Genomic DNA, 7,339 nt, shown 5'->3' with positions numbered 1-7,339 from the left:
CCTGACCTTCTCCCTTGATCTTAAGATTCTTCTTTCATTCCTCCCTGCATTTTCAGATCTTCAAGGTAAACCTTTCCATCCTTATCCTAAGTTCTAACCCTTGCTCCTCTATACTACTTCCTGCCCTCAGAACGCCCCATTCTCCCTCTTTTGAAAACATAAAAAGGCCTCACTGTGGCCCCCATTCTCCTCTTCTCTAAATTGCCATCACACCTTGATTCAGGCAGGCCGCTCCCTTCAAACACAGACAGCTTCTTCCGCTTGCCTCAGCTCAGACGGTTCCAAAACGCCTCACCTGCTCCTCCCTGCACCTTCCCAAAGTCTTCCTCCCAACTCCATACAACCTTCTGGGCGACAAACTCCTGCTCGATTTAACACAATCTCATGGCTTTCCTGTTCTGCCCCATTGGGGCTTAAACATACCAACTCCACTACTTAGCATAAACCCCCAATACTAAATTAAACCCTGAACCCACGCCCCATTAACTTTCACACTCAAGGTGATTGCAACATATGTTTAACAATACAGTTTTACATGGAATGCTAAGAGCACTTTTCATATTTTACAGAACTTGAAACATATGGACTTTCTACTAACAGTCATACCATAGCAAAGCCAAATCGAACTCCTAAATAGATGCATTACAATTTGTTTAGAGTTTAAAGGCTTAATGGCAACAAGGGGGTAGGAAAAAGCGAAAGTTTATTTTACATAACTGAATGGAAAATAAATTCAAGAGATAGTAAATAAAATTTAATATGGCCTCATGCGCCCTGAAGGAGGTGGTGCCCAATTTGGAGGAGTGATTGCTATGTCCAGATAGTCCCCTGTTTGGAACTTCTGCGACTGCAGCGTCATGGAGCCGTCATCAGTCCCCTTCTCCCAGACACGGTGCTGCCAATCTCCTTTACTCAATAGGCAGGCCTTTTAGGATCCGTAAAAACAATTGCAAAACTGAGGTGTGTGCCCTTATTTCTGGCTTCTGGGTAGACTTTTTTTTTTTTGCGGTATGCAGGCCTCTCACTATTGTGGCCTCTCCCGTTGCGGAGCACAGGCTCCGGACGCGCAGGCTCAGCGGCCATGGCTCACGGGCCCAGCCGCTCCGCGGCATGTGGGATCCTCCCGGACCGGGGCACGAACCCGTGTCGCCTCCATCGGCAGGCGGACTCTCAACCACTGCACCACCAGGGAAGCCCCTGGGTAGATTTCTTTTACTAACCTAGTCTTCTAGTTTAGTCTTTCAAGGTTGCATCCATCCAAGTGTATATCTGCAGCTCGCTGGACGGCACGCTTCCGCGGGAGAACTCGTGTATGCGGTGGTGGCGGCCGTAGTTGGTGGTGAAGACGCGCAGCAACAGCGGGGAGGTCTTCTCCCGATCGATGGGCTTTCTTGGGCTCTTTCTTAATTTCCTCCTGGGTAACGCACGACTCCACCACCATCTTCCTCCTGCGGCCCCTATCTTACTTTTTAAATGACTCCTTCTCTTTCTCTCTCTTGGATGTTGATGAATGTTCATTTCACAGGATGAATATATGAGTTATGTACAGAGACCACCAAATGTTCTCATAAAATATAATAGGATATGGATGGGCACTGCATTTTCTTGACCTTGTGGAGTCTCACAAATGAGTTATTATAGCATGTGGTAAAATCTGATAAATTGAACTCTTTAATGAATAGGGACTCCCACATTCATGATGATCTTTGTGAGAAATATTAATAAACTTAACTCTACTTTTATTATTTAAAAAGTCATTCTCTCCTACTATTTCCACTCCTAAATGCCACTCCTTCATTTATCTAAAGGCCTACTAACTCGTTACTTTTAATGTCGCACAATGTCTGCCTTAGTTAATTTTTCCTAGAGGCACATCTGATTAAAATGTAATTCTGTACTATATTTTAGGCACCCTTTCTCAATTGAAAAAAACAAGTATATTTATTATTTCTGTCTCTAAACACACCTTTAATTCATCTACCCATCTCAGAATGTCTATCTGTCTGACTAAGGGATTGGGTCTGCTTCACCACCATAAACCTGACTATGGTTATTGAAGCAAATAAGGGAATATTTTTCTCACATAACAGGAAATAGGAAGTCCTACTGGAAAGTAAGTAATCCAGCTAGACGTGGGTAGCCCAGGGATGGTTAGCACCTCACCTGGGTCATCTTCTCCAGGCTCCTTTTTCTACTTTGCAATGTTGAACATGTGCCTTTTGTTTTCTTGATAGTCTCATGGTTACAATATAGCTGCCCCACATTCTGTTTCCCATCCAAGTTTTAGGTAGGAAGCAAACAAATCAAACAAACAAAAATAAAACAACAAAGAGAACAACAACGACAAAAAACAACAAGGAAGGAGGAAGAGCCTCTATCAGGAGAATAAAACTTCTGATCTGCAGCACAGGAGCTTACATGTCAAGGAGAAAACTGTGTCATGTGATCTCTGGCTGCAGTGGAGGTAAGGAACTGTAGGTTTTTTTAGTTGGGTACACTGCCAGCCTAATAAAAAATTGGGGGTTTTATTATTAGGGAAGACGGTGAGAAGGGTATTGGGTAAACAACTAGCAGTGTCTTATCACAAAAAAGCCAGAGGCATATCACTCATAAACGATTTAACCTACTGTGAAAGTTCCAAGACGTGGCAAAGAGAGTATAATGTATGCGTGGTTGGCTGAGACATTTCAGGCAAGATTGTCGAAAGCTTTGAGCCGAATATCAAGCCCTCAGATACTGCTTCCACTGATTCATTAGTCTTTTATAGTACTCAGTTAAAATATGCCTCATTAGTTAAAACCAAATAAATGTTTCAAGGGTTCCTTATATTGAACGTAGGAGACCTAAGGAAAAATATTGATTCTACTCTGTTTGAAGGGCCAAAAATAAACACAGGAAAGAACAGCTATGCTTTTGTCAAGCGTTATGCCTAGTTTATTGATATTTGCTGCCACCTGCAGTTTAAACTTGATATTCACTCTGGTCGTTACCTGTAACTGGAGCATGTTGACCCAGGAAGTGAAAAGAAAGAAGAAAATTGCACGAAGAGTATCTTTGTCACTGCTGCAGCCATATGCTTACTCAAACTTGAATTTCTTATTTGCACACCATGTTCACAGCAGCATTGTGTACAACAGCCACGAGGTAGCAGCGACCCAGGTGTCCACTGGTGGATGATTGGATTAACAAAACGTGGTATATACACATCACAGAATATCGTTTAGCATTAAACAAGAAGGAAATTTTGACACGCGCTACAACATAATGAGTGTCTTTGAAGACATTTTGCTAAATTAAATAAGCCAGTCACAAAAGGACAAATACCGTATGAGTCCACTTATCTGAGGTTCCTAGAGACACAAAGTCCAAGGGTGGTTGTCAGAGGATGGGGGAATGGGGGAATGGGGAGCTAGTGTTTAATTTGTGCAGATTTTCATTTGGAGGAAGATTGTAAAGTTCTGGAGATGGAAGGTGATGATGGTTGCACAATGATGTGAATGTACTTAATGCCACAGACCCGTACACTTAAAAATGGTTGAAATGGTAAATTTTATGTTATGTATATTTTACCACAGTAAAAACAATTTTTAAAATATTGAATTTCCAGGGAAGCTGATTCTGTAGAATACAGAATGGCACATATTCTAATTTATATTACCATGTAGTAACAAATTGGCACTAAGTCTTTTGGGTTTCTTCTGGTCCTGAAAAAGTAGGTCCCTTGCCTGGTGATGAAGAGTCTGTCCAGTTCTAATCGCTATGCAAATTGTTTTGGCCTTGTCAGGGATGCAGCAATTTAATGTATTGGGTTGGCCAAAAAGTTCATTCCTGAACGAACTTTTTGGCCAACCCAATACTACGAAAAAGTATGTATCAGATTCAACTTCAGGGAAGAAGGCAAATAAGGGTAATTTGGGCAATTCATATATCTCTGAAAAAAGCAATCTATTGGTATATAGAGCTGAATATTTTCATTACAAGAATTCATTTTGGGGGACTTCCCTGGTGGTGCAGTGGTTAAGAATCCGTCTGTCAATGCAGGAGACACGGGTTCAATCCCTCGTCCGAGAAGATCCCACATGCCGCGGTGCAACTAAGCCCGTGTGCCACAACTACTGAGCCTGCGCTCTAGAGCCCATGAGCTACAACTACTGAGCCTGCATGCCACAACTACTGAAGCCTGCATGCCTAGAGCCTGTGCTCCGCAACAAGAGAAGCCACTGCAATTAGAAGCTCACGCACCACAACGAAGAGTAGCCCCCGCTCTCCACAACTAGAGAAAGCCCGTGGGCAGCAAAGAAGGTATCCAACACAGCCAAAAATAAATAAATTTTTAAAAAAGAATTATTTTTTGGATGTTAAACAGCTGTTGAAAATTTTAAAAAATCATTTCTATAGTTTTTTGGTAGTTTTAGAACATAGCAAAATAACAAGACTATGCCTATGTGTATATTATTTTAACTGTTAAAAACTATATAATCCCTGAATTTTATTTATTCTGGAAAGAAAGCAGGTGGGGACCACCTAGGTTCATGAAATGGCCTATTACATAGGGTTTCTGAATGGTCATATTTCAAATTGAACATGTCATATGTAATGGCTTCCACCCAGGTTATGTTTAAATCATTTAAAAAAATCTTTTAATGTAATATTTTTAGTTTTCTGGTCATTGAAAGTTTAATGGGTTCTACATAAAGCAGTCTCCTTATTTTTTTCCTCTTTCAGCTTACTGGGTTTCCCTTCAAACACTTGTGATTCAGATCGCCAGAAGCTGTTACTCCTTATACCCATGAAGAGTGGCCCAGCAGACAGCTGTCACTCTAAAAAGAAACTGAATTTTATTCTTTTAGGAATAAAATTAGGAAATTGTCTGCTGTCTTTTTTCATTACTTGAGATGGTCACACTATTTTTTTTAAAGGAAACACATGTAGAAAAGATAAAAACTGAATTGAGAAAGATATTTGAAATATCAGAAAAAATGAAAAAAGACGCAGAATCCAGGGCATCCATGGAAGATTTATGTGTGTGGGACAGAGGAAGAATGACTTTTGCAAAGAACAGCAACAAAATTACTAACTGACATAAAAGACCACTTAAAATACGTATTGCCTTATTCGCAATGCTGAGTGGAGCTGTTTGGGATAAAAGAGGTGGAAGCTTTATTTCTTGTCTATCTTGACTGACAGTCCCGCTGCTGTCCCTTCTGGGTCCACATGTCCCCAGGGTTACTCCAGCCCATAACTTCGCCTGGCAGAGGTACAGTTCCTGTGGATGGGGCCCTGCTCTCATGGGCAGCTTTGGCTAGTGGATTCCACACCAGCCTGGGCAAAGTTTCTTAGAACTGGGCTGCAGTCTGAGGCTCCTACACAATTCTAATTCTTTCCCACCTCCTTTCACAGGTGTCAGACCTGCATTGCTGCCTGAAGCCTCTCCCCTCCTACTCCTGCTTTATCCCCATTATCCTTTAGAAGCACTTCCCCTAATAAATCTCTTGCACATCTAATCTGTCTTTGCATCAGCTTCTCAGAAGTCCCAGTTTACACACCAAGAAACACACCAATTTACCAAGCTAAGTATTCAGGACAATAGTGCTTGAATCCACCCTTCCTCTGATAGAATAGCAGACTCAGTCAGCAGGCCTCGCTTTCCTAGTCACCCCAGGCAGCCTCAAAGCCCCACTCCCCACATCACTCATTTCCAGCTTATTTCACTCAACACTTTCCTTTTAAACACTCTCACTGTATTCTTTGAAATTCTAGAACTGTGATCAACAAACTGTCACATATGTCCAAGCTGCTATAAATTCCCCCAAATCTGTGAATTCTCAACATCCTTCCCCTTCACTGCTGTAATGAGACCTGGTTGCATCCTGAGGTCTCTGATTCTCCTGCAGCCTTCTTGAGCTCCCATTAGGCTCAGTGCCAGGATATGGGATAAGAACCCTCCTCATTCCCAGTCACACTTCGGAAACCATTTTTCTTCCTTTCTTTCCACCCCCAGCCCCAATCACAGTCCTTTGGAGCTCACGTCATATAGCTCTACCGTGTTGCTATCATCTCTTATTCACCGAAGACTTTAGCTTCCAGCTCAGTATTTCTCTCCACCCAGGGCTGTCAGATTCAGCAAATAAAAATACAGGACACCCATTAAATCTGATTTTCTGACAAACAACACACAATTTTTTATTTGGCAACTCTCTCTCCTCCCTTACTTCCCTCATCAGTTTCAGTGTTTCAATATACATGTGGATAATTCTGCTAACACTGGCCTCTGGTTACCAGCCTCCTGAACTCTAATGATCTTTCCTTCTACTACACGTTAACAGCCACTCCCATAGTCGCACTCAGAAACTTGACCTCCTCCAAATCTCAGTTTAAAACATGCACTTTCTGACATTTGCCTTCTAGTGTTCTAGCTTACACACTCTAGAAGAGGAACAAGATTTGGCAAACTATGACCCAGAGCCCACATTCAGCCCAAAGACAGCTTGTGAGATAAGAATAGTTTTTACGTTTTTAAAGAGTAGTAAACTTAAAAAACAAAAAAGAATATGTGACAGAGACTGGAAGTGAATCACAAGGCTTAAAATATTTACTATTGAGGGCTTCCCTGGTGGCTCAGTGGTTGGGAGTCCGCCTGCCGAGGCAGGGGACGTGGGTTCATGCCCTGGTCTGGGAGGATCCCGCGTGCCGCAGAGCGGCTGGGCCCGTGAGCCGTGGCCGCTGGGCCTGCGCGTCCGGAGCCTGTGCTCCGTGATGGGAGAGGCCACAGCAGTGAGAGGCCCGCATATTGCAAAAAAAAAAAAAATTTACTATCTAGTACTCTATAGAGTTTGCTGATCTTGTTCTAGAACCTTCTCCATATGGAGACCTCTAATTCACTGATTTCACTTCTTTCTCAGTCCTCTCTTGGCTTTCTTTCCTCTTTGTCCAGCTTAGGTTTCCTGCCTTTCTCCCTCTATCACTGTCACTTACCCCTAACTTGACCAAGTTGAACCCAACTTCACTCTTTGTGCTTGTACCCCAGCAGCTGAGGTTTGCTCGAAAAAAAAAAATCAGAAAACCGGGCTGAGGAGAACTGTATGATCATAAACCTCATAGGAATATTCAACATGCCCAGTAATTGTACCTCTTTTCCCTCATAAGTGGACTTTCCTACACTGTAAGGTCACCACCTCATAGCTGCTTCTCTCTTGTCAATGTTCCTCTAGATGTTGCCCTGTCGCTTTCTACCAAAACATCTCAAAATTGTTATCTATACTCACTACAAAATGATTCTTGAATTTTGTCCACAAATCTATTTCTCCTCATCTTAGTCAGGATTCACAAGAAAACAGAG

General features: G+C 42.3%; 1 pseudogene; it reads right to left on the bottom strand.

Annotated features, from left to right (window-relative positions):
- Nucleotides 1-754: 754 nt before the first annotated feature.
- LOC132500250 (histone deacetylase complex subunit SAP18-like) lies at nucleotides 755-7,025 on the bottom strand (annotated as a pseudogene).
- Nucleotides 7,026-7,339: the final 314 nt, after the last annotated feature.

This window comes from Mesoplodon densirostris, chromosome 12, assembly GCF_025265405.1.
Source record: "Mesoplodon densirostris isolate mMesDen1 chromosome 12, mMesDen1 primary haplotype, whole genome shotgun sequence".
Classification (NCBI taxonomy): domain Eukaryota; kingdom Metazoa; phylum Chordata; class Mammalia; order Artiodactyla; family Ziphiidae; genus Mesoplodon; species Mesoplodon densirostris.
Note: the sequence above shows the minus strand (reverse complement) of the source record. Positions and strands in the feature narration are given on the sequence as shown.